We start from the raw sequence: 27894 nt of genomic DNA on the forward strand, positions 1-27894 counted from the left end.
AGGATGCAAGAAAGAACCTTCCCCTACCAACTTCTGGGGGAGTGGGGCCCTGACAATATATTGCATTTGAACTCTGGCCTCCAGAGCTTAGAGAATACATTTCTGTTGTTTAAGCCACACTGTTTGTGGTGCTTGTGGTGGCCCTAGGAAACTTACATACTTACCGAAAAGAAAAAAGGAAGTTAAGCCCTGTGACTGATGGCTGCTTCCTACATTAGGCTTCATAAGGATCACCCAAATATCAAAGGAACCATTTTCTACCAGAGCTCAGCTTTGTTGAGCCTGCATCCCTCTGCGGAAACATCAGAAAAATATTCCTTAAGCTGTCATTGTACACAGAGTAACAGTCTATCTGAAAGCCCTGAAAAAAGTGACAGGGAGTGGACATGAGTTAAAAAAGCACTTTAAGATTCATTATATTAAAAAATCACCCAATCACCATTAGTCCCAAGGTTCTAGAGGTCAGTCAAATGAGAATGAGAACTAATCACTCAGAATAACCAATTGGTAGAGAAAAAATAATAGCCTAAGGCCATAGTACAAGTTCCTTTAAAAGGAAAGACAGCCAGTTGGAACACTGAGCCTGGAGCAATGCACAGTGATGAAAGCAAACAAAGTGTTAGGGTTCCCTCTGAAAATCCTCCATAACACATCAAAAGGAATCACAGGTGCACCAACTGCCAGAGGGAGCAAAAAGGACAAAGGCCCACTTCCTGTTTGAAGACTGTGTTGCTGAATCTTACCACATGTTTGGATAAAAAACAACCTGACTCTACGCTTTGAGCCTATAAGGTATCACAGGAGGAACTAAATCAAAATTTAGAGATCGAGGTCTCTTGATTGTGATGCAATTACTCTGGAGAGATGATGAAAAGATACTACAAAGAGCCATAGAATAGCAAAAGAAAAACTTCAGATCTAAGCTTTTCCCTTTTCTTGAAACCATACAATTGATAGGAAATAAAAGGAGAAAACTATTCCTTTTTTATTTAGAGAACTCCTGGGAAATATGCTGTCTTTATATGTACAAAGTAAAAAAAAATATATATATATATATATGTAATGGAGTAGAAAGAGCCACAGTATGAAGAAGTTATGGGGATATTATTTGAAAGAACACTAAAATTTGATTTGAAAATGGGCTGGAATCATTGTAGTCTTCTAAGGCTTTAAGTAACAAGATCAAAATGACTTCAGAAAAATACTTCCTACTGCTGTGAGCGCGATAATTTAGAGAACAGAGAAAATGATAAAGAGAATTTGAACATAAGGCAGTTGGGTACCCAGACTGGGTTATGTATGTAAAAGACCAGGACACAGAATTCAAAGTGGATTAGATGAAACAGATCTGCACTTAGATCTGCATTCCTTCCAAACACTCTTCAACCAAAACATCCGATATTTTCTCCTCCCACCCTCTAGTAGTCCATCAATCCTTTGCCTACAATTTATTGATCCCAATAACCTTTCATTGTCTCTCATCTCCATCATGTCCTCACTTCTCTGCTACACACGTTAAGTAACATAGTTCTTAATTATAATCACTCCTTTCCACATAACTCCCAACTCACTAGTCCTCTCTCTTTCCATTATACTCGCCTGGCTAAATCCCCGTGGTCATTAAGCCCAACTCCCCATCCTCGAACAGGACAACTGAACGGAGCTGAAGAAAAACACGCAAACAGTTCTCACTCTTCTTCCTCTTACTCCAAACATCTGACCTCAAGAGGACCCTTGCCCAGCAATCTGTCTGTCTTCCTTGTCTATTCACTCTCCCACTCGGACCATGATTCCATGCCTTCTCTGACCTCAAATCTCAACACCATCCCCCCTCAGCTGATAATCTTGCTTCCTATTTCTCTGAAAAGACAGACAAAATCATAAGAGAAAATTCTCAAGCCCCCATCACTATATCTGCTTTTATATCAGCCTCTCTTCTTGATGCTAGAAATGAACAACCCATGCTCTTCTCAAAGTCTAAGCCTTCCTCTTATCTCTAGGTTCAATCACTTCTTACCTACTCAAAGACATCACTCTAGCATTTATCCTTCCTCTTTTCCGTTATCATTTTTCCTCTTTCCTGGGTTATTAACATTAGCACACAATCACATTACAGTATCTTTTTAAAAAACAAACCCGGCCTTGTTTCCATTCTCTTCTTTAGTTATTGCCTCTTTTCTCTATTCGACTGTTCAGAAACTTAATTTTATGTCCTGAACTTCATTTTCTCTTTATCCAGCTTCACACAGGTTTTTGCCTATACTGCTTAATAGAAACTGTTTATGTCAGGTCGCCAATTGCCACAACAGTGTTACACGCAATGACAAATTCTTAGTCTTCATCTCGTCTATCATCAGCTTTTAACAATCGTTCACTCCCCATTTGGAACACTTTCTTCACAACGCTTCCGGGATGCCAGGTCCCCTTGGTTCTCCTCCTGCTGGTGGCCTTTTTGACTTTTCTTCTTGTCCACCCTAGCATATCAATATTGTGGTGACTCAAGGCTCAGGCCTCAGACCTCTTCCCTCTTCTATCTACCAACTTTCAAAGGTGATAAAATCTAATCTAATGGTTTTAAAATCATCTATACATTTATAACTGCCAAATATATGCAAAAGAATGAAACTGGACCCCTATCTTACGCTGTTCACAAAAGTTAACTAAAATAAATAGAAGATATAAATGTAAGACCTGAAACCAAAAAACTCCTGACATTGGTCTTGGCAATGATTCTTTGGATATGACATCAAAAGCATAAGCAACAAAAGCAAAAATCAACAAGTGGGCCTACATCAACAATCGGAATTGTACTTTATGCTATATTTATGAGATGTTGTTGGAGGAGCCGAGGTAAAAATAATTAATACTTGAAACCCAAGTTGCTATATTTTTGTCACCAATGTCCTGTAAATAATATCCTAACTCAAATTTCCTGTAACTATGTTTCTTCTTGGTATTCTTGTAGGCCCATTATGTTGCAATATATAGAGATTATGCAATGAAGAAAAAAGTCAATGGGATTAAAAAGTGCAAATCAAAATTGGCTTTGAAATACTTATTAATCTAATAATTCTTAATGCGCTTAGTGATCAGAAAACAATCACAATTTTTTCTTCTAACACTTGATTTAAACACTGTTTCCCACAAAAAGCTGCTCCTAGCAATATACAAGGCGAAGATATTTGTGAAGAGATGTTTAATCTCACCAGCGATTTGACAAATTCAAATTAAAGGGACTATTTTTTGACATAAATTAGCATAGGTGTTTATAAACAAAAATATCTAGTGTTAGTGAGGCCGTGGCGGGAGTATAACTGGAGTAATGTTTCTCTATAGAGACTGATGAGAGAAAGGAGGAAAGAAACAAGAGGGAGGGAGAAGAGAGAATCATTAAAGGCCTTAAAAAGGGCTCTTGATTAATCGATTCCAATTACTCAATGTACCCCAACAAAATAAAGATGCACATGATGATTTAGCACCATTGTTTATCATCTTGAACATTTAGAAACCACACAAAATTTCAACAATATGGAATTGGTTAAATGAGCACAACGCGTCCCTAAAACACCACAAATGTCTTAGGTGAACATGTAACGACATGGAAAGATGACCCTCGTCCGCTGTTAGGTGAAAAAAAAGGTTATCGAACAGTATGTATAATGTATAGTTTGAGTCAGAAAAAGAGGATAAGAAAAACTACGTGCTCAAAATGAATCTCTCTGGTGTGCTATTAGGTTTTTCCCCTGCTTTTTTGCTTATCTATTTCCTAAACTTTCAACAATGATAAATGTTTTTGTAAAAAAGAGTAATATTTTCTCTTTAATCTACTTTACACTTTTAAAAGCTCACTGACTTCTACACATTTATAAATGCAATTTGTAATGCTTTAAGCTGATACATATCCTTGCAAATATGTTCTTGGTTTCACACATACATGTTTTCTTGACTCATCAATTCTCAGGTGAACTTGTAAGTTCCAAATGTCAAGGGCGATTGTATCTAATTGTTTAAACTTCCTGTTGCCTAATGAAGTAATGTGCATAAAAATTACACATAATAATATTTATTGAATACATGAATCAGAAATATGCAATGGAAAGAGGCCTTAAAAATTAAAAGTATATGAGTGTGTTTGAATTGCTGTTGTCTACACTCTAAATATATTTGATTAATATTTCCTAAATCAAACCTTCATCTATTTTACCCACAAATACTGTACCTGCTTCAACGCTATCACTATTTGAGACTCTCTCAGTGCCTGAGTTCAAACCTTTGCTCACAAAAGCATCTCCAGAGCTCTGGGTCCTGCCTACTAGGTTGGTCTGCCTGCCAACTTTATCATTGCTGAAAATCATGGTTCAATGCACCTATTACACTTCTGAAAATATTTCCTGTATGTATGTTATACATGTGCTAAATCACATACGTAAAATATACACATCACGGCATTTTTACAATAGCAAGATTGGCCATAACTTAAATGTTTATTAATAGATGTATAACTAAATAGATTATACTCCATGAATATATGCCACCTTTAGAAAGAGTAAGGCAACTTTTTGTATGTACTGTTAAGAAACTGATCTTGTAAAGTGAAAAAAGCAAAATACAGAACTATGTATATGTACAGGATGGTAGCATGTGTTTATGTTTATGTACATATAGACATGTATACAGTATCATCAAAGAACACGCATATCCCTGGAAAAGAGAACTAGATGATAAGGGGACGAGATGAGGAAGAGACTTGTTTTTTTAAACAAACACTTTTGTACCTCTTGAATTTTGAATCCAGTACATGGATTTCTGTTTTAATGAACACGTAAACTTGAAGCATATCTTCTGTATGGAGTGGACTTCTTGGTAGTACATATGCAAAGGAAGTGGGTACCCCATGCCTTGAGAAAAAGGTGCAGCCTACATTTATATGACCAGATGAAAGCCACTCTTATTAATACACGCTGGTGTGGAAAGCTGTTTTCTATAGAGGCAAAATCGCATAGGAGTTAAAAATTAAAGAGCCCCCCTGGGAACATAGATATTGAGATCTTGACCTCATTTCTTTTGAGATTATTGTTATCAAAAACTTTCTAATTGATCAATATAGTCCCACCAATGAGAATGACTTACAGTAGTTTTAGAGAGGGACTTTGCCATTAGGGGAAAAACAAAAAGCATCTGGACTGGTGAGCTGGATGAGAGCCAGGAGCAAATGTTCACAGTTAAAGAGCTAATTGCAGTAGAGCAGGTGGCTGTGACTTGACTCTCTTGCTGAGCCAGCCCCGGAGAGGTGCCCTTGTTTTGATTATAATGTGAGTGTGAACTAAAGAGTTAAACTTGATAGCCTTGCAAACACCACACTGAGGAAATGAGATGTCTTCCCTGGAAGTACCTCTGCAGCCTCAGCATATGCCCCACCCTCGTATGAAGAGCATTAGTATTTGTCACAATACTAATGTGACCACAGATAGGCTTAACACTATGGGGAGAGACCTCCAGAATATACTCTCCCTGTACTTAAACCTGCAATGATGTCATTACACAATTATTTGAACAACATAGAAAATTGCAAGACCTTCCATTTGTAGCAGCAGCATGTGGCAGTGACAGAAGCAAAGTCATCAGAAGACCTCCCTCCTCTTTCTTCATGAGTATAGAAATCTATCCCTTAAACTAAGTAAGCCCATAAAAGTTATGAGTAGTTTTTAATTTGATGGAAGAGTTGAAAACCTCATTTAAGGCATTGGACTTTCCAGTAACTTGGGCACATAAATGCTCAAGCCAGTATTAATTTGAAAGATAAAATAAATATGAACTCCTTTGTACCCCAGGGTGGCGAAGTAGCCATATCAGTAACAGGGTGGTGAAGGTGGCCATATCAGTAACATAAGAAAGAAGAAAAGTGTCCATGGCTGACCTTGGGGATACCCAGGAAAAGCCAAACATCTAGCAGGGCCTCAAGAAGAACAGGACTGGAGAAGAGCTGGCCTCTCCAAGCCTGGAACTGGCAGGTGGTTCAGCGAATGAGGCCGCTGAGAAGCTGAGCATCAGGAATCTGGGTCTCCCCTTGGCGCCCCATCACTAATGCGACAGCTCCTCCATCAGTTCTTCTTTCTTCTTCTGCAACTACCCAACCTCTGCACCCTCTGTATATCTTTCTTTTATTCTCATAGCTTCCGTGTACAGGTGACTTTGGCTCCATTGTGCCCATAGCTGTTTAGCTTTGGCTCCCTCTGCTGCCTCTGAACTTCTTAAACTTACGTGACCTACAACAAGAACTAACTGAATAAGGTAGACTTTGCATGGGCCAAAGTTTCCGCAAGAAACCATCCTCTAGTCCTCTGCTAGCCTATTGTTTCACTGCCTTTTGGTTAGATGCCCATCGGTTCCAACCATCTTGGCTCTGTGCATGTGAAAAACCACAGGTGGGAATAAAGGGGAGAGCAGAAGAGAGCTGGGTCAAAGGCAGGCTGCCTAGGACTCCCCATCAGCAGAGTTTGAGCACAGGGCTATTTTCTCCAGAAGGGGCCGTGGACCTCTGCAGAATCCCCTGCAAGTCTTCATGCTAAGAAATTATGAGAACTTGGAAATTTCATGAAAACAAAGTCTACAGGAACTTGGTAGGCATTTGTTTAAACACTGATTTTAACAAGGAATAAAAATAGAGGCTATGAGTGGAATGTTAAACTAAACTCACTGTAACTCTGCATTGCTAAACAGAGTTGGCTTAGAATTTAGGAAATTAATGAATTAGTTCAAAATTTTGCCAAAAGAAAAATACTCCCTAAATTAATAGAATTTTAGGATTCTTTGCATGTCTCTTCTTGTTCCTTAAAGCCACTTAATGTGTCCAACCCCTTACTCTATGTGTTACAGTAGGTTATGATTAAACCAGAGTTTAATTTATACTCCACAATGGTGTATTCACAGCCCCTAATTAAACTATGAATTGAATATATTAAATTTAAAACTATTATCTTGAGAAGAGAATAAAAAATATCATTAGTTAGTATCTAATGTGGTGATCTTTCAGACTTGGGCTGATTGCTGGACCAGCCTCCATAACAAAATAAGGATTACACCTTGATTTAATGGCTTCCTCTCTCCACAAGCCCAAGGGCACAATAACAAACCATAAGGTTACTGGGCAAAGATAATAGAAAAGAATCAAGAAAGTCTACACAGTAGGAAGGATTCCAAGATTTTTTTTTTTTTTTTTTTTTTAAATCTTGGATTTAAAATCGCAAGGGCTTCAGCTGCTTAAAGAAGGTGAGCATTCACAGCCAAAGTGGTGACAGGCTGGCCAAACGTTTACAAGTGGTGGGTTTACGTTGTGACTTTATTTGCTCTCTTCGAAAAATACTGAGACTGCAGCCATGTATAAATACCTTAATTCAATTCTGGCACTAAAAATTGAATTAATTTTTTTCAAACAAATTATAGAGAGTAATGCAAATTTAGATCTTTTTGTTTTTTTCCAGTCCTGATGTATGTGATGAACATCTTTAGAATTTTAGGCATACGTATTCTATCTCATGTTATGTTTCCTTCTCCTTACTGATTTACTTTGCTAAGTAAAACATTTTACTGTACACAGAAGCAAGCTTGGAAGCTTTCTGCAAATCGAACATTATGTTTCTTTTACTAGCTGCCACTAGGGTTTTGAGCTATAATGATTTTTCTTTTAACTACCCTATTATTTGGTGAGAAAATATATGAGATTATAAATATATTTTCGTGTGCCTATCAACACGTACTGACACATAAAGGGTTAGAAGGTACATCACTTCTTCTCTTTGGTAAGTAAATACTAGACTTGGCATTCTCATCACCACGGCATGCGATGGGTACTTTGTGACCTCATCATACTACCAACCTTCCATGAAAGCTTTTTACCTCCATTAGTTAAGGACTTTCATAGCTATTCGGGTAAGGCAGATACCATGAAAAGTTCATATTGTAAGGTAGAAAGTTCTACCCCAAGCAGTTACCCATCTTATCTGTAATTAACAACCATGTAGAACACAAGGTACATCTCTGGTGCTACATTAATAGTAAATGACAGTAATAAAGTTGGAAGATCAATGATAAATCAATTCAAATGAAGAAACTCACAATAACTGAGAGGAGGAGTACTGAAAAAGGATCAACTAAGCAAAAACAAAATGAAAAATATCTTAAAGCAAAACTGATCATTTTGGAATATAAACAAATAAATAACAGTTGATCCAATAGAAAGTAGCTAACTTATCAAAAATATAACACCAAAGAGTTCCAAACATGAAACCGGAAAGAATATATTTCTGCAAAAATTAGAAGTTTTTTAACGTACACAAAAAAAGATTTTAAATTTTACTTAAAGCAAAATATAGAAAAAGTTTAAAAATTATCATATATGTATATTTAAGTTAAAATCACAGGGATAGTTACCTTTCATAACAGACATGTCATTAGCCACCAGTCACTGTTCCTTTTCCCTGGGTTAAGGCTCCCTATTTTGGCCTTTCCCCTTGCATATTTGTAATAAATGCAACTGCATATTTGTAATAAATGCAACTGCAATTGCAAGATGAAGGTCACTGATTTTTCTCTTTTTTTCTTTTTTATCTGAATAAGTTAAATGTGTAACATTGTGTAATTTAAGGTGTACAATATGTTACTTTGATGTATTTATATATTGTGACTGCTAATATAACCATATTTATCACATTACATAATTATAGTACATCACCAATTATTAAACGCTGTGCCCCTGCACCTTCATTACTCGTTTGCTCCTTAGAATACATTATCAACATTTTATAAAGGAAATATATAAAATTGTCTTGTCCTCATATGTTTTTCATGGAGGGTGAAAGTCGTTAGGAGGATAGGAAATATTAGTAAGTTGTCTAAAAAGAATGCCGTGATGAGTCTCTGGACACCATCTAAGCTTAGCAACCCCCTTATTTCAAAGGGAGAAGTAGGCTTATCCAATCCTCTTTCTTTCTTACCCTCTCTCCCTTTACCGAATGATACTTTTGATTTGGTAGCTGGATTACTTCTCAGGCAATATTAAAATATTCTTTAATAATCCCTGACTTAAAGAAGGAGATGCATACCTGTGTGGTTTTGGGTTAGATCCTGGGACAACCCAGGCAGCTGGGAATGCAAAAGCTCCTATTTCTGTAATATTGATGTCTTTAAAGAAGTTAATGAGTTTTTAGAAGTCATTGAGTTTTTAGAAGTCACAGAAAGGAAGGTATGATGGAAAAATTCTCCTATATTTTGTTTTTGTTTTTTTTATTTAAATGGTAGTTATTTTTTGGACACAATTTAGGGAGTTTTATATCTACATGTTGTTAAATTGTAATATAATCACACACACACACACACACACACACACACACACACACCTAAACACACACACACACCCCTAAACACACATACACATTGAATATGAATTTACCAATGGTTTTGTTATTCCAAGACTTTCAGCCGTTGAGACCATAGAATTCAGAGTGGACCAAATTCAGATAACCAAAGGTACAGCTTAGACAAAAGTCAGAGATCAGATACTGGACAAGGTTAGAAACCACCAATTCAGAACTAGAGATCAAGTCGAGGAGACGCAGTAGCCAAAGATTAAGACAAGTCATCACCTCCAGAACCAGGGCCCGTGAGAATATGAAAGATCAAGGGGAGGAGGAGAGAACTGGAATCAGATCAATGAGGAAACTTCTGCTCTTTCCTTTTAAAATAAAAGCGAGCTCCGTAAAGTGATACAGAAGGAATTCACATTTGAAAATGCTGAATACTAAATCTGATTAGATGAAGAATATGAATACAGGCATATCTCAGAGATAGTGTGGGTTTGGTTCCAGACCACCACAATAAAGCAGATATTGCAACGAGGCAAGTCACATGAATTTTTTGGTTTCCCAGTGCATATAAAGTTATTTTTACTTATACTGCAATATATTAAATGAGTAATAACAGCATTGTCTTTAAAAGAAAAAATGCACATACCATAATTAAAAAATATTTTATTGCTAAAAAATGCTAACCACCATATGAGCCTGTTGGAAAAATGGTGCCAATAGACTCGCTTAATGTAGGGTTGCCACAAACCTTTAATTTGTAAAAAAAAAAAAGGAATAAAGTGCAATAAAATGAGGTATACCTGTATGTGGCACCCAAAACCAGGGCGAATACACCTTCTCAGTTCCTGGGAACACTCTGAAAAGCTTGTAAAAGGTTATACCCTTAGAGCTTTTGTGCAGAAAGCATTTTAAAGTTTGAGGTAGAGAATGGATACTATCTTGATAATGGAATTACATTAAGCTGCTAGAAATGTATGTATTTTTCACAAGTTTCTATTTTTAATAATGCCTTAGAGATTTGTTTAAAGTCACCCTAAGTGACCATTTCCATAGATTACTTACTTCTGGGAAGCCTAAGAAATAGTCCCACTACCCAGAGTGAGACACAAAATGGACTTTTATGAATTTTCATGAACATTCAGATGATTTTCAGACAAAACAAGTCTTTCCCACAGGCAATTAAGCACCTTTGGGAATGCCAATGACAGTTCTGCATGATTTTGAGCTTGAAGTTCACATCTATTCATCTTTTGTTTAGTTCGAAAAATAAGAACTATTCTCTCTAAAGCATAAAGAGGCTTAAAACAAAATCGAGGTGAAATATTGGAACATTTAGGTCACGATGATGCTGACTAGCTGAAACTGACACATATTTCCTTATCTTCCCATAAAAATAAAGAGATGAGAGTTATAAGAGCAATAGAAACGTGTAAAAATCAATTATTTATGAACTATCCACCCCTAATTATAGCTTATATGGGTTATAAAATAGTCATTGACAAGACTTCTGATACAGCGATTAAGTTTTATAAAAATGTATTGGATAACATACCAGTCAACTATTTAATACTGCAGATTTCCCCCACCATGCTCACTTTTACTTCTCTTTCTACATCTACGCAGGAAGCAACAACTTCTAGTGCTCAGTACTTAGTACAGGAGAGGTGGGGGTGCTTACTTTTTGGTGGTAAATAAGGTCCATTAGATCAGAGCGAAGCATAACCTCTAGAGGTTATACTGGTCATACACTATCTGGTCATATATCTATAACAAATTATCCAAATTTCAAATTATTTTTTAAAAATTCCAGAAATAAATTTATTTCCTCATACTTTAAGAATAAAACCCGGAGAGCAGAAGAAATGCCTCACTCTATCTAAAAAGCCATCCTAAAGGAATGTCTGCTATATACCAGGTATGTGCTAGAGATTGTACTCATGAAGTTAGTTGTAAGGTTAAGAGCTGATAGGGGAATTCTAGCAGTAAAGGTGTGGATAATACATAAATTCAAAGGGTGAAACTATCACATTACTTTACAAATACCAGGCCCAGAGAAATAATACCTCATTCAAGTTTGAGAAATCAGAAGGAAATGGGTAAAAAGGGACCTTTAAAATAAAAATCCTCTGAGACACATAAGATAGAACTTAGCTATTGCTTTAAAAATACATAGAAATGTCTATCTCTAAATAATAGTTATCTAAGAAATAAAAGTTTATATTGTTTGTTTTTTTAATCTCGGTGAAAGATGAGAAATCATGGACTCAGTGAAATAAGAGATAAGACATAAGATAAAAATTGAATTGTCAGAGAAAAAAATGCAAAGAATCCTTCCAAAAAAGCACAATAAGATATATAATAATTAAAATATTCATTGGAGCATGTAAAGTACAGAATTAAGACTGCATAAAATTTGACCAGTGACAATCTGGAGAAATTCTCTAAGAACATGATAGCTGCAATAAAAGAGAAAATTCAATACTTGAATAGTTATCACCACTGACAAAGAAATCAGAAGAAATGGAGCAGAAGTAATTGTCAGATTTATTCGAAAGAAACAATTAAAATACTCTGAAGTGGAAAAAAATTAAAGCATAGACATTTATAGATCAAAAAGGCTTATCAAATTCTAGGCAAAATTAACATATAATAAGTTAAATTAAATATAAACTAAAATTTAAATTGCAAAATAAGATTTTATAAAAATTCAAGCAGAAATAGATTACTTTGGAAGAATCAAACATCAGAATTATCTTCAGAATTTGGGAAGAAGAAAAGATGTGGCAATTATATTATACCCAGATAAGATAACATGATGAAATGGCTTAAGGAACATACTACCAATATATACCTACTTGAAAAATTAAATAGAATTTTTCTTCAGAATAGTAAGAGAAAAGTAAAAGTAAGAATGAGAAAATAGAAATATAAAAGGATTATGTGAAGCATTTAAAATACGAAAACATGAAAATATGATATATTAGTTAGGGAACGAGTTAAGAAGCTCAAACAAAAAATTTGCAAAATACAGTGGCTCCAGTAAGACTGCAGTTTACTTCTTCTCTTTCTTGTAAGAGTCCGGACAGAGACAGCAGTCCCTGACAGGTAGGTGAACAGTCCATTAAGTCACATGAGGACCCAACTTCCTCTGTCTTCTTGCTCTGCCATTTCTTAGAGTGCCGTACTCATGTATAAGGTTAAAGCTGGCAAGGACAATCATGTCCACATTCTAGGCCACAGAAAATGGGAAATAGAAGGTATGGAAAACAAGTACTTTATTTCTCGTAGACAAAACTGGTCTGGAAATTGCACACAACACTTTGTAATGATATAGACAATATTCATGTAAATACCTTGGGTCTTGGGAAACATTAGAACTCTTTTTGCTAACGAGAAAACCCAAACCAGAGTAGCATACATTTTTTAAAGCAAACTTTATCATAGAATAGAAGAGTTATATTAAGGATATGGATGTGGCCGTCGGGACTCGAGAAAAATGAAAAACAGAAATCTAATATCTTCATGACTCTTTCTCCATCTTCACCACTGCTCATTTGTATCAGTCAGCTCCAGCCTCCTTTCTATTTCTGCAGCCAGGCATTCTCTGCTTTTGTAATCCATAGGGCAGAAATTTCAAAAGACCAGCAAGAGTAAGACCAAATTTTAATAGCTTAATTTCAGAGAGGTCTGATTGGATCATCATAGTGCACAGGTAGGGTCAAGAGGCCAGTCCTGTATTAATATTGCTGCTCTTACAATAGCTGTGGCGATTAAGTCAGTGCAGAGTATGAGTGATCCAAGATATCAGTGGGGCAATGTCACAAGTTTTGACTACAAAGAAAAGTGTCTACTATAGAGATAGTTTGAAATGGCCCCAACATGTCCCAATACCAACTCCAGCCCACTCTAGCCATTCTCATTTATCTAAGGGGAGGGAAAAAACGGAGAAACATCTGTGAAGTTCGTAGTCCAGAGGCACAGGCTTACTAAGAGGCTGAGACATAATCACAGGGCTAATCATAGGATACTTCCCCTCTCCACCTCTACCTTACCACCACATTACTAGGGGCCAATTACAGAAGTTCCTTGTTCATGTCCAGCTAGCAAGAAAAAATTACAAGGCATACTAAAAGGCAAAAAACATAATTTGAAGAGACAGAGGAAGCCTCAGAATGAGACATAGCAGGGGTTTAGGAATTATCATAAGAGGATTTTTTAAAACCTATGATTAATATGTTAAGAGTTCTAATGGATACATGGACAGAATACAAGAACAGACAGGCAATGTAGGCAGGGAGATGGAAATCCTAAGGAAGAATCAAAAAAAAAAAATGCTAGAGATCAAAAACACTGTGACTGAAATTAAAAATGCCTCTCATGGGTTTATTCCTGCACACAGCAGAGGACAGACTGTGAGCTTGAGGGTATCTCAATATAAACCTTTGAAACTGAAAAGCAAGGAGAAAAAAGACTGGAAAGAATAAAAACAGATGATACAGAGATGGTGGGACAACTACAAAAGGCGCAACATACACATATGAGAACACCAGAAGGAGAAGAGGAAAAGGACCGAAGAAATATTCGAAACAATAATGAATGAGAATTTCCCCCAAATAATGTCAGACACCAAAACACAAATCCAGGAAACTCGGAGAACATCAAGCAGAATAAACGCCAAAAGACCACACAGAGGCATATCATTTTCAAATTATAGAAAATAAAAAAGAAAAACATCCTGAAAAAAAAAGCTTGCATGCAAATATTTATAGCAGCTTTACTCATAATTTTCAAAAACCAGAAGCAACCAAGTTCTCCTTCGACAGATAAACACACCGGTACACCCAAACAATGGAATGTTATTCAGTCGTAAAAACTGGAAAAGGTAAAACTATAGAGATAAAAAAATATATATCAGAGCATGCAAAGTGTTTGGGGACAAAGGGTCTGGGAAGAAGTGTTAAATAGATTAAGTACCGGAGGGTTTTTTAGGGCATTGAAACTATTCTGTATGATATTATAGTAATGGATACATGATACTATGTATTTGTCAAAACCCACAGACACGTACAGCATGGAGAATGAAACGTAACGTGCAAATCTTTAAAAAACCATTTAGAACGTTAGGAGAATCTCACCATGGAACCAAGAATGTGACGAAACAGTATAACTGTACTACAAATGTATGAAACAACCTCACTTGAAGGGATTGAGGTGAAAAGGTGTTGACCTAAGTAACTTTGAAAATAAGTGGAGGCTGTAAAATGAAAGCCGAAATAAACTACGCAGAAGCACTATAATCTAGTTGATAATGTTGTTTGCCACAGAAGTCCTGATTAATAATTCTGATATTACTACACATGTATACTAAAATTAAGTGATTAGATAAACAGATGGCAGATGGCAGAAGCCAGATTTCTCACTGTTAAAGTGCCAGATTACACATAAGCACGGGAAGAGGCTAGAAGGGTCCAAGTGATAACGAATCGGGGCGGGAGGACATCAGCATGAACGCATGTTTAGCTTAACATAACAGATGGTTACACAGAAACATTTCTATTTCTAGATATTTATATGTGAACTTATAAATAAATATTTATAGATATGCATATATACGCAGGTTAGCATACATCCATATATTCTCTTGCTTTGTCAGCTGAGGGCCAAGAAGCAAAATCACCTCGGTACCAATGAGCATGTCTGGTGCCAGATCTTAGTTTCTAATATTGTTCCCCAAAAAAGGGAAACAGGGCTCCTTAGAGAAATGGCTGAGTCTAGGGCTGGTACAGGAAATATACACCATAAGCATGTATTTTGTGTTTCCAGGAAGTAAGAAATTGCTTTAAAACATACACACATACACACACAATGACTGAAGGATATGCCGAAGGATATATTTTAAATTTTAAAATATATTATACTACGGCCATGCCACCCTGAACATGCCTAATTTCATCTGATCTCGGAGGCTAAGCAGGGTCAGACCTGGTTAGTACTTGGATGGGAGACTACCTAGAAAGACCAGGTGCTATAGGCATTAAAAAATATATATTATATTATATATTACTATCACCTCATAATTTAAGTATGAAGATAAACAATAATCAACTTTATAATAAATAACACCTTGATTTCTATAGCGTGATAGCTTCTAAGTTTCATCGAAAATTATATTGGCATTATTTATTAACTTTAATGACAGCCTGTAAGGAAGATAGAAATACTATCATCTCCGAAATCGAGACATTGATAGAAAAAGTGACTCAGATTTGTGGAGCACAGGACTGATAGCCAAATTTTACAATTATCAATTGTTTGGCATTGGAACGATGTTTGAGGTTAATTATCATTATGTTCCATTTCTGCTTCCATAGAACTTTGTGTTCATTGGAAAAGAGGCATTCTCCTATACAACACAAAATAAGTGTTCAAATGTGCGCTAATGTAGAACAATTGGTTAAGATCCCTTAGTGAAAGAAAGAAAGAAAAGAGATCTTGGATATACTCCAAAATGTTTAAAAAGAAAAAAGCTAATTCTAATGAATAAAGACATGCACTGCAATGTCTTTTTTTCCAATTATCAGAAATTATACAGCCTGGACTAATTTCGCCAAGAGATTTAAGGACAGGAAATGGGGAAAAAAAGAAAATATTTCTACTGAAGATCTCTCATTAGCTCCTTGAATAGTTTTTACATTTTTAAGGTTTAAAAAAATAATACACACACACACATGTGCACACACATGCACACACACATACACACATACATTTACATTAAGAAAGAAAAGAAAAAGAAGATGAGCAGGAGGAGAAAGAAAAGGAGACGAAGACTGTATGTGGCCCATAAAACCCACGAATTTTATTTTCTGGCCCTTTACGGAAAAGAATTTCCAACTCCTGCTTTAGAAGATTCCTCAGCAAATATTTGTGTGAGTCCATGTTCTCTGGATTCCTGCATTTTAAAAACTATGTACATTGGATCTTCTGTGCCTATCTTCTATCTTTTTTTTTCATGATTCTTCTTCTATTTTTTTATTTTGTATTTGTTCTCGTGACCGTTTATGTGCCTTTTCTCATTCGCCTTGGCTTAATTTTCAGCCGAATCGATTCACCCCCGAGTTCCTTGTTTAGACTTCATTTCTAAGATGATTATTTTCTTTTTCTTCAATGTCTTTCCTGTGTTGAGTAAACGCGTTTCCCATCTTCCTGTTTCCTGGAGGTTTTGCTCTTGTTTTTGCCCATTTGATTTCTGAAATTTCTAATTTGAGAATTTTTTAATATTTGAAAATACTTATTTAAGGATATTCAATAATTTTGAGAGACAGTTTTCTTCTGCTTTGGTTATTTGGCAGAAGAGGTTTTCATCAGCTAAACTATTTTGTTTTCATTTTCTCCTTTCTTATTATAACAGCTTTTTTGAACGCCGCCTGTCATTTCCTATTTATTTCATAATAACTTTTCCCTTTGGTCAACAATAATGGTATGAACAGACAGAAAAGATAGTTTGGGTTGACAAACTAGGTTTTTTGTTCATGAGTGCTCACTTCTGATGGTATAGTGATGTTCAATTTCTTTAATAAAAGGCCCTTTGCGAGTAAGGACGAAAAGTTGCTATGTCTTGTAACTTTGTGATTCCTTTTGGTTTCTTTAAGATCTTTACTTTCCAACAACTCTTTTTTCCTGCTTTCCCTTGACCATCTTGTCTCCAAGAGGGGACTCCCCTGAGTTTTGTCTTTTCTCTCCTACCCTAGAGGTGGTATCTTCCAAAAACTATTATCTCACATCCAGCATACTTAAGCTTTTGTCTTTCAATTTCCCAGAATCAAATGCTCTTACATACCAGATTGCAAACCTGTTTTTGGTCTTTTTCTGTTCAATGTGGGACTTCACTTTTCTGAGGATAACTGTATGTTTCATCTCCCATCAAGCCCCTGAATCCTATCTACTTTTCTTCATGACCTCCGCTGTCTCCACCAAACTTTCTCCATAGACGTGAGCTACAAAGAAAGATGAAGTGTTTTTAGATGTTTATCTACTTACACACAAGTATTTAAGATCTGTATAACTCTCTCTGTAATTACACAGAAAGCACAGATTACAGGTAATTTGCTCTCTTTGTTGATATAACATTTTGATGTATAAACTCATATTCAGGTGGCCTCCAATATTCTACAGAAATATCCAAGACCCACGCAGCATATTAAACCCCTCACTCCCACCTCATTTCCCAAATAGTTGTCGTGTTATGTCTTATTTGAATTTCTCCTCTCCGCATTTAAAACTCAGCTGGACAAAGTGCCTATTATTTCAATTTCGCCCCATGATCTTGCCTCTTGGATAATTATTCTCAGCTCCATAAACTACATTCCATGTTGCTAGCCTAGGCTTCTGGAATATGACACGCCATTCGATGCCTGTGCCCAAGTGTTCTCCGTTCCTGAGCTTTGGCTCAAAATCTCTGGTTCTTCCTTGTCCTGCGCATTTACCACCAACCCTTTATAAACATTTTAGTCTCATTCTGGCCTAACTTACTCTCTAATCTTAGCTGATGTTGCAGATCACTCTAACTTCTGTTTTTTCCAAGCAAGCTGCTCCCAAATTGCAATGATATTTGTATGATCTCATATTCCAAGGGAGTTACACAAATGGAGATATTGGTTATATATCTGACAATGGCATCTGGAACGTACATTTGAGTGATTATTTAGAAACTCCTGTCCTCAGGGGAGAGCCCCATTCATCTTTCTCATCAAGTCTGTGCTTAGGGAATGAAGGTGATGAACCCTCAGAACCTGGAAAAGCAATCTCTTTGCTTACACCTTGCTAGGGTTTACTCAGGCCCATCTGAGTTTAGCCTTTATCAGGCTAAACTCACAGGTTACTCAGTTGGATCTTCTGGCCTTGGGCAATCATACAATTGGAAGTAAAGGGACCCTAAGGCACATTTTTTTCTTAAATAGTAACAACTAAAAAGAAGGAAAAAAATACCCTAAGCACAGTACTGAGTCACACAAAGAAGCAAATTATATATTGTGTCCAAGGTTAAGTGCAAGAAAACGAACAGGACATGAAGCCAAAATTTCAGGAATCAGATAAACACAGAACAGAGCAGGATATCGAAAAGGAGCAAAGTTCCAGGACTTTTGTTGTCTATTAACACATGGTGCGTGGATGGATTAGCCCCAGCTAAAGGCACAACGTAAGAATGGGCTCAGTTGTCCAGACTCTGGCTGTCAGAACTTTCTGTGACATCACACAGACAATAGTATGATTCTCAAAGAACCCATCTAAAGAAAAAAAAAGAATCAAGTACATACCCAACATAGAAAAAATTATAAAGTCCAATTTTCTAAATTGTTTTTGATTTCCGAATAGGAGTTACTTTACACACACTCAGTCAAGGACATAAAAAGTAGGAGGCAGGGAGATGCTTCTCCTTCCAGCCTCATTATTTACTGTAAGCTTGTTCTTTGACCACTGGTATAAACATTTAGCTATTTTTGTGTTTTGTCATTTACCTAGTATTTTCATCACTGAAAATGACAGAGACTATAATCTTGAAAGCTACTTGATATTTTAATCTCCAATTCCCAAATTCAACTGAGAAATAAAAAACCATTGAGCATTTAAAGAAAATAATTTTTTGGCTTTTAAAAAATATCCTTAGAGATATCCAGCAAAATTCGACATAATTTTCTTATACTATCGATGACTTGTCACACACCTTTAAGAGAACAGTGCCATGTTCTGTTTTCTACGATAATTTCTCTAAAGTAAGTGGATTTTTATGTAAGTGAAGAATCAGATTAATATCTTTGATATATTATTTAACAAGTATAATTTAGAAGAAAGAGCATTCATGACCCAAAGTGTAAATCTTGAAGTGTAATTTGCCAGAAATTAATACAGAAGACTAGAAAGAAAATAAAAGAAAGACTCATTATGTACTTCTAGTAATTTTGCAGTTTCATTCTTTCTATCTTTTAAGTGATTCTGGCTTCTTTTGGTTATCTCTTTTAGCTGTTCTCCAGCTAAATAAATATTGATTTAAAAAAATTTAGCCTCCTACTTTTATGGCTGCTTTTGTAATTCCAAATGGAAACTTCTACAAAATTTAATCAATCTCTTTACAAAATAAAATACAAACTCGGTAACATCCTCTTTCCTCTGATTTCAAATTAATCGATTTTAACAGAGCTCACTTAGCTCAGGAAATACCAATAACCACTGTGCAGTTTACAGAATCAGGCAGTTGAATGCTATTCAGTTGTAATGGGAAAGAAAGGTCAAGAACTGCTGGCTATCCCCTGGGCTCCTAACAGGATCCCGGAATGGCATACTCCAGCTGCCCCACAGTGGCTCAGGATACGTGTCACAATCATATTTCATAAATAAAGATTCACCAGTTCATGGGCTGTATCCAACTTCAGGTCTACTTTATTCCATTCTCAAAGTAATTCTGCCGCACCGGGTTCTGCCAGAGTAGCCCAGGCCACAGTCCTGTACGACTCAGTCAGAATTAGCTTCTAAGACCAGGTTAGCAAAAAGGTTTCATTCTGCGTGTGAACTCTAATTATGTAATGGTGGCTGCCTTGAGTCACTTCTGAAGGATGTTCTAAGGCCACATGCAGACTCAGAGGAACAGTGTGGCAAAATAGACTAACGGAGTCTGCCATGGACTCAGAAAAGGGGAAATAGCAACTTAAATGTTGATCCTAATAGAAAGATTTCAGGGAAAAAAATAGCTAAAATACCTAACTCAGAAGTTCAAGATAAGAATAGTTTACTTCTACCTATCTGCACTCCTTCTCCCTAACAAAAGAACTTTGCTAATCTCTATAGCTGCTTCCTTTTATGTACTTCTCCCTCTTCTCCTTTATTTCCTAATTCTTCCTTTTCTCTTCCATAAAATAGAATTATAAATTTAATAAAGAAAATTTTATTTCTTCTAAAAATTTCAAATAGCGAACTTTTATAGTATCCTCTTCCCAACAACGATCAAAATTAAGGTTGTATTTCTATTTGTATGTGACAAATTATTATTTTTATTAGCTCAAGTCACCATTAGGAGAAAAACAAACACAAAGTACCTTTTTTTTTTTTTTTTGGATAATCATAGGTCAAAGGCGACTTGATCTACGTGGACATGAGACAGGGCTTTGAGATCTTTGCTCAGCAGCGATTGTTCTGCTACCTCCACCCCAGCTCACCTCCAGCAGCTTTCTGATTCTTCCTTGGAGACCACAGTCCGCCATCTTCAGCTCATATGGTTAAATGAAAAAGTCGGAATGGCTCCATCACCAAGATCCAAGAATGTGCACATCACTGGTTTAACCAACCCAGCGGCCACAAAGGTTGGTTTATCGATGGGAATGTAACCCAGGCTGATCCAGCTGAAATCAAAGCTGGGACTTTTGTGAAAATGACTGCAATGTAGAAGAAACTCTTTCTGCTGAGGTCACTGAACTTAAAGGACGTAAGCCTGGCACCGTAGCAAGGAAGCAGAGCACGATAAAAACAGAACCTATGTAGAGAAAGAAAGTGGAATAGAGGTCACTGAGGGCTGAGGGAAGGGTCGGGGAGGTGTTATTGTTTAATGGGCACAGAGTTTTGTTTGGGGTGATTAAAAAGTTCTGGAAATTGATAATGGTGATGGTTGTATAACATGGGTGAATGTACTTAATGTCACTGAATTACACAATTAAAAATGGTTAAAATGGTAAATTTTATGTTATGTACATTTTACCACAATAAAAAAAAAATAGCAAGATACAAATCAACTCATTTAATCTTATAAAAATCTTCTGGGGCAAGTAATACTATTCCCACCTAATAGACTTAACACTTAACAGGTTAAGTGACTTGCTCCAGGTCACACAGTTGGTCAGAAAATAATCTGTGGCAAAGGCCAACTTTGTAAAAGTCCCAACTGTCATACATTAATGCTTTGAAAATGCTACTACTACTACTACTAATAATAATAATAATAACTGAAAACAAATCAGAGAGAAACCTAGCCAATAATAATAATAATATTAATAATAATAACTGAAAATAAATTAGAGAGAAACCTAGTCTTGAAAGGCCATGAGAGCTCCTGGATCTAACTCCAACTAAGTCAGTGTTACATCTAGGCTACTCACTGTTATAAGTCAATAAATTCCCATGTTCCCCTAATAACCTTGAGTTTGGCTTCTGTCAAAGTCAACTGAAAGCTCTATGATTGATAAGAGGGATTTACCCATTTACAGAACGCTTTATTCCCTCAAATTTAGGGGGAGCTGGGAAAAACCTGGACTGATAAGGCTGTGACCCTCAGGGGCAGCTGTATTCGGGGACTGAACTAAAACTCCACTGAGGTGAGGACTTGCAGAAGGCCAGAGTATTAAGCATGAGGCTAGCAAGGTGACGGAAGGCTGTCTCCTTGGCTCTATGGTCCCTTAAACCTTTGGCAAAGATATTAAACTCATAGGACATTGAATTGGAGTTGTCTGAAGAGCCGGGAAAAACATTTGGCTTCATCTTTGAATTTTATGTTTTTGTTTTTTTTTTAAAGAGTAGCAACCATAAACTCAAAAGCAAAGCAGCAAAGCAGGGAGAGACCTAAAGAATGCTGATCAAAGAGCACAAACTTTCAGTTGTAAGATGAGTCAGTTCTGGAGATCAAATGCACAGCATCGTGACTACAGTTAGTAATACTGTATTATATACTTTCGAAATTGTCTAAGAAAGCAGATTTTAAGGGTTTTCATTATCATAAAAATGGTAACTATGTGAGGTGATGTATGTGTTAGTTGACTTGGTAATAATTTCACAATGTATACGTATATTAAATCATCTCATTCTACACCTTTTAAAAAACCACGTACACCTAAACATAAAAAAAAAAAAATCACAGGAATTCACAGAAATCAGGTGAGAATTCTCCCAAGCTATAAAACTGTGGGTTCAGGACTTGCTCAGTCAGATCTCTAAAGGGTAGAGGGGCTCCAGATAACATCTATATTATAAGATTTTGTAAGACATATTGACTATCATGACTAGCCAGGCTGTGCCCAAAATGCCCCCATTTAGTGGCTTGATTTGGATCCAGACTTCTGTTCCTAACCTTTCAATGGACATCAGTACTCCAGAGGTTAGTTAGCATCCTATCTTCAGATAGGGAGCCAAGGCCCAAAGGTTGGGCTTAGATGGAAACTGAAAGCAAAAGAATGAATGGAGAAGAGAAGTCTCACCAATCTCTACAGTCCGTCACCCATCTTTTTAAAACAGCCTCCTCTGAAATCTGTGTACCATTTTACTGGTCGTTCATTGTTTTCTTAAAGGAGGAGTGAATACACAATACAAAAACATCACTCAGTTTTGAACAGAATTAATTCAGTGGTTTTCTGACAAGCATGAGAAAAAAGCCAACCAATTAACATTTGTGAAGTGAAAATGTAAGGAGACTCAGTATTCGATGACAACCCTGAGTAACTGAACTTACACAGACAACTGCCTCTGGATTTCTTTTTATATGACCAAAACACACCCATAGTTTAAGCAACTCTTGGACAGGTTTTTTGTTTCTAGTAATCAAAAGAAATCCTAAGTAATACACCTAGAAAAGATGAAAAATTGGATATTAAAACAAAGACTTCTTAAATTTAGAAAATTCTGAAGAATACAATGACAAGTGAATGTTGTGAATTAGGTCCCTGTCAGAAGACAACTTGTGCTACCTATCATGATCGAGATGCCAACAGGAATCAGAAGCAAAAGGAATAGCGAAATTAACCAAGATCTCACTCAGTAAAATGTCATTTTTACAAAGAGTACTTGCCCTTCAGGAGCCAGCGTCTGCAAAGTTTTTAAGAGTTTGTAAACCACTCAGATAAATTCCCCTTTAAAAGAAGCAGCCCTCATTTGCAAGAGCTCATTCACAAGAGAGGACGGAAAGAGTACTTCAGTGCAGTCTCCACGAAAAGCCAAGCCACAGGGCATGTCTCTGGATGGGCTAGAGATTACAGCTGGCGAGAAGAAAGTGATGCAAAATACCCATGTTAAATATCTGACAGTGAAACCCCCTTAGAGAGAAGGGAAGAGGAGGAGAGGGAGGTAGGAGGGGAGGGAGTGGGGAGAAGAAAAGAAGGAGAAAATGCTTTTAGGATCTAAAGTTTTCTCACTCACTTGGGAATTATTCACATTCTTCCTACATTAAAAAAAAAAAAATGAAGAAAGTATCCAATCAGGTAGCAAGAAGTTTTTAGAGAGTATAAAAGCAAAAATCTTTAGCAAAGTACTAGTAAATGGGTATGGTTATTCAATTCCAACAAAGACATCTACCCTCAGTAGGCCTCAGTGTACTCACCTGGAAAAGGAAAAAAGGAGTTTGAACTAGATAATATCTACTACAATCCTATCATTCTAAAATAATACATTTTCTTATTACATAAATAATATGCATTCATCAGGAAAAAATATAAATATAGATTAGCAAAAATAAGATAGTATGGTTCTTGCCAAAATCAAGGCCGCCTTGACTGTTTCTTTTCAAAACAATGGAACAGAGGTTTCAGGATACTGGGGGCAGAGCTCAGTCACAGGTTCATTCATCTGTTTTGTACCCAAGGCCATGCTAGGTATAGGTCCGATATTTGGGTCACATTTACCTAAACTGCTTCTCAGCCATCTGCTGAAGAGACTTTCTCTTTCAAATACGCAAACTGTCTGGACCTTTCCCAGGACAGATATTTGGGCAAAAAGGGGGGTTTCTTATAGTCAAGCCTTGTAGGCACAACCTGAAATTACTTCAAAGAAGAATGATAGTCCCATCCAATCCCAACTGTTTTCCTTGACTCCACTGAGGCACCGAGAAGCAGTTTGGGGTGGGTTAGGGTGGGGGAGGTTGATCCTTAAGAAAATCATTTTAAAAAGTAGAAACCATAATTCCAGGAGACAGAGCTCAAGTACAGATCATTCACTGTATGTTTTTTTACATTTCTATGGTATCGAGATATAATTCATTGTTTCCATTTTCCCCAAGAGAAGAAATATTTGTCATATGTCCAGTGTCAAAAAATCTCCCCAGACTGTGACAGATAGATAGTATAAGGGTTTTCTGAGACAGTTGTATTATAACTGGTTTTTTGTCACTTAACATATTATAAACGTCTTTCCATGTCATTGAATACATTTTGACATCATTATTTTTCTTAAGGAAAATTAACTTTCTTGTTATTTTCTAATTACAAATGTAATTAGAAAATCTAATTACAGATGTAATTAGAAAATATTCTTCACTATTTATTAACTGTTTTATCTTAGATGACTTGGTTAAAATCAAAGTTTCAATTCCTCATAAGTAAAATGCGAATAATATAATTACTATGTTTTCTTGTAAAAATAAAGAGAAAATTAACATGTTATTTATGACAGTACCAGATACACACTATTGTATTATAAGTATCAGTGTTTTTGAAATTCAAACACTAGAGAAAAATCGTGAGAATAATCTATAGTCGTACAACCCTTTTGACATTTTCTTTCTTACAATATTAACTCCTTTTGACATTTTCTTTCAATATTTTTAGACTTTCCTGGAGGTATACATAAACATAAGTGCTTAGAGACACAAACTCATGCATTATTTTGTTTTTTTTTTTTTTCACCATTGTATCCCTAATGCTTCACAGAGTGTTAAATAAATATTTTGTGAAATGTTAAAAGCATTGAGGGATGAATTAGTAAAAAAGGTAATTTTATGAAAAATCTCTATTGTATTTGGCCCCAGCCAATGAAGCATTTCTTTAATATGTACAGCACATAAAAAAGTCAGTTCAAAAAATAATTTTAATGTTCTTTTGCCATACAACATGATTTAAATTTTAATTTAAAAAATATATGTGTGGGCTTATATCAGTTAAAACAACTTGCCTGCAAGTAACAGATAATGTAATTTAAATCAAGTTTAACAACGAAAACATTTATATCTTCACATAACTAGAAATCCAAAGAGAGGGTATTCTTCAAAGTTAGCTTGATCCAGCATCTTGGGCTCAATCTCTTTTGGCCTTGACCTCTCCCAGGTTTTAGATTCATCTCCACGCTAGTAACAAGATGCATACGTTCCTTGTATCACATTCACACATGAGAAAGGCATAAGGAAAAACAATGGTTGACTTCCAGTTGTTCTATGGAAGTTCAGCCATAACGTGGTAATAGGTATTAGATTCACACTCCTGCAGGAAATAAAGATAAACAGGACAGATATATGAAGTAAAAGGCTCAAGCATTAAATAAAATAAAGCAAGGGACCGTGATCTTAGAGAGAAACAAAACATGTAAGGTAAGTTTTACTCTCACGCTGGCTTTTGTGGTAGGCACACTTTCAAACTGCCTCACAGAGAAGTAGAATATAAATATTGGATTTGCGGGGAGGGAGGTGGGGAGACAGTAGAAATGTGCTAAACAGGGGGCCAGAGATGAAGGAGCTGTGCAGAGAAGGAAACACAGATCCATACATGAGTTTTCTTGAGTTTTAGCCAGATCCTTAGCTGTGCATTCAGAGGGCAAAATTCTGCAAGACTTGGTGGGTTTGTAGGCTGAATGCAAATTTCAGAGATCACATAACGCTGGGATTCTGACATTCAGATGCATTCAATATCATTTCAACTGTTTCCCTATGTCACCTCAGAAAGGCCAACTTAAGAGTAGGACACATCTAGCCATAACGTGAGGTCTACTATAGACCCATGCAAACAAAGCCAAAAGCGATGCCTTTGAATTAACTCAAGATAATCAAAGAGACAACCTCAGTTTGCCTTCAGGTCGCCTTATCAGCTAGAAATACTTAGTGCTCCTTCTGACCTTATCACATCCTCCTTTTCTGCTACCTCTCCCCCCAAAGCAGATGGCTGAAAATTAGTGCCGTGCCGACACCTTTTCACCCCATTTATGAATCTTTTTATTTAATTGGGGAAAAGGTTCTCTGCTACTCTCAAAAGAAAGAGAACTCTCTCCCTCCCCCTAATAATATTTTATCTCTAGAAGAACTAGATGGAATAAGAGAATGAGTGAGGCAGAAAGCGTGAGACGGGAACCATCTCGAATTGTCACAGCGATTCTTTACTGAGCAGCTAAGATAGCCTAGCAACCCGCAACTTTTAAAATGTTCCTATGATACAAAAAAATTACATTTCAGGGACCTAAATAGACATCTTAACAACAGACGTGTGAAGAGGTTCATCATAATAAAACTCTCACATCTATTTAGCACTTTCTCCTAAGAATTTTTACAACTATTATATTAATTGAAGCTTACAACGAGCCTGTAAAAAATGTCTTAACAGATTTTTTATCCTAAGATTTTTACAACTATTTTATTTAATGAAGCTTACAACGAGCCTGTAAAAAATGTCTTAACAGATTTTTTTCTTTTTTCTTTATAAAAGTCATACACACATTTTCCTTATTAAAAGTCAAAGAATCAAGTACATAGGGCAAAATGTGAAGGACCCCTTGTCCAAGCCAGTGAACTTTCAACCATTTCCCTGTGCGCGTGTTCACACGCATATGCACACACAGAGCGAGGTGGCAGGTATTTGTAAGTGGGATATTATATATACTACTTTGTAAAATGCTTTTCATACTTAACAGAGTAGCCTGAGGATGTTTCCATGATCATCCCAAACATCCACCCAGTTCTTTTAACCGGCCACACAGAAGTCCATATGATGGAAGTTCTTCAACTCACTAAATCAGTCCCCTAGACAGACATCGGACTCTATTCATTATGATGGGCTAAGAGCTATAACGAAAAATGCTGAAACTTCAACAGTTTAACCCAGTTAAAGCTTAAGGCTGACGTAAGGTCACAGTCCAATGGGTCAGTAGGACATGCAGTCCTTCAAAGATTGGTTTCTTCCTTCTTCAAGCACACAAGAGGAAGAGAGAGAAAGTGCACAGGCACACACCACACCGCTCTCCGCCGCCTTGAACTGGAAGTGATTTATTTCTCCTATTCATGTTCTTCTGGCGATAACTAGACATGTAGCCCACCAAGAAGGCTAGAAATTTTGTTGAGTTTGTACTTAGGAAGCGAATGAAAGCTTGGTGAGCATATAGCCGGTCTCTACCACATAAGCAATGCTATCATAAACACCTTCTAGATACATCTTTGTACACTTATGCCATATTTCTGTAGCATAGATACAGACCAGTAATATCGAGGCAAAACATATATAAAAGGTGTCTTCTAGATTCCTGTTCAAAACAAGACTATTTTAGGAGACATGCTATCTTTCTAAAGTAACACATAATATTTAAATTAAAATGGTCTTCTGCTATGCACTAAGCACACGCTGAGAAGCTGGCATTCAAAGCATTGCCCAGTCTGGTCTTTATCATCAAAACTTTTTCTCTGCTATACCCCATAAGAATCTCCGACTTCTCCTAGACTCTACTTTCCAAACACTATAATTATTCATTTCAAATCCTGAATCTGCAATTTACTAGCTCTTGGGGCTATCACTTTGACCAACATGAGTCTTAGTTT

The 27894-nt window shown here is 36.4% G+C and overlaps 1 long non-coding RNA gene across 3 annotated transcripts in view; it reads right to left on the bottom strand.

The window, feature by feature from the left end:
* LOC112475085 overlaps positions 1–27894 on the bottom strand; it is a 100019-nt gene that overhangs the window by 27752 nt on the left and 44373 nt on the right. Inside the window, exons 3-4 of one of the 3 annotated variants that reach the window (XR_003044575.1) lie at positions 20570–20883; positions 16204–17356 (exon numbers count right to left, since the gene is read on the bottom strand). The exons of the other annotated variants lie outside the window; for them this stretch is intronic. This is a non-coding gene — a long non-coding RNA (uncharacterized LOC112475085). Of the gene's footprint in view, positions 1–16203; positions 17357–20569; positions 20884–27894 lie in introns of those variants that run through there. 3 annotated transcript variants of the gene reach the window in all.

The sequence above is a fragment of the Pteropus alecto genome, unplaced genomic scaffold (assembly GCF_000325575.1).
Source record: "Pteropus alecto unplaced genomic scaffold, ASM32557v1 scaffold50, whole genome shotgun sequence".
Taxonomy (NCBI): Eukaryota; Metazoa; Chordata; class Mammalia; order Chiroptera; family Pteropodidae; genus Pteropus; species Pteropus alecto.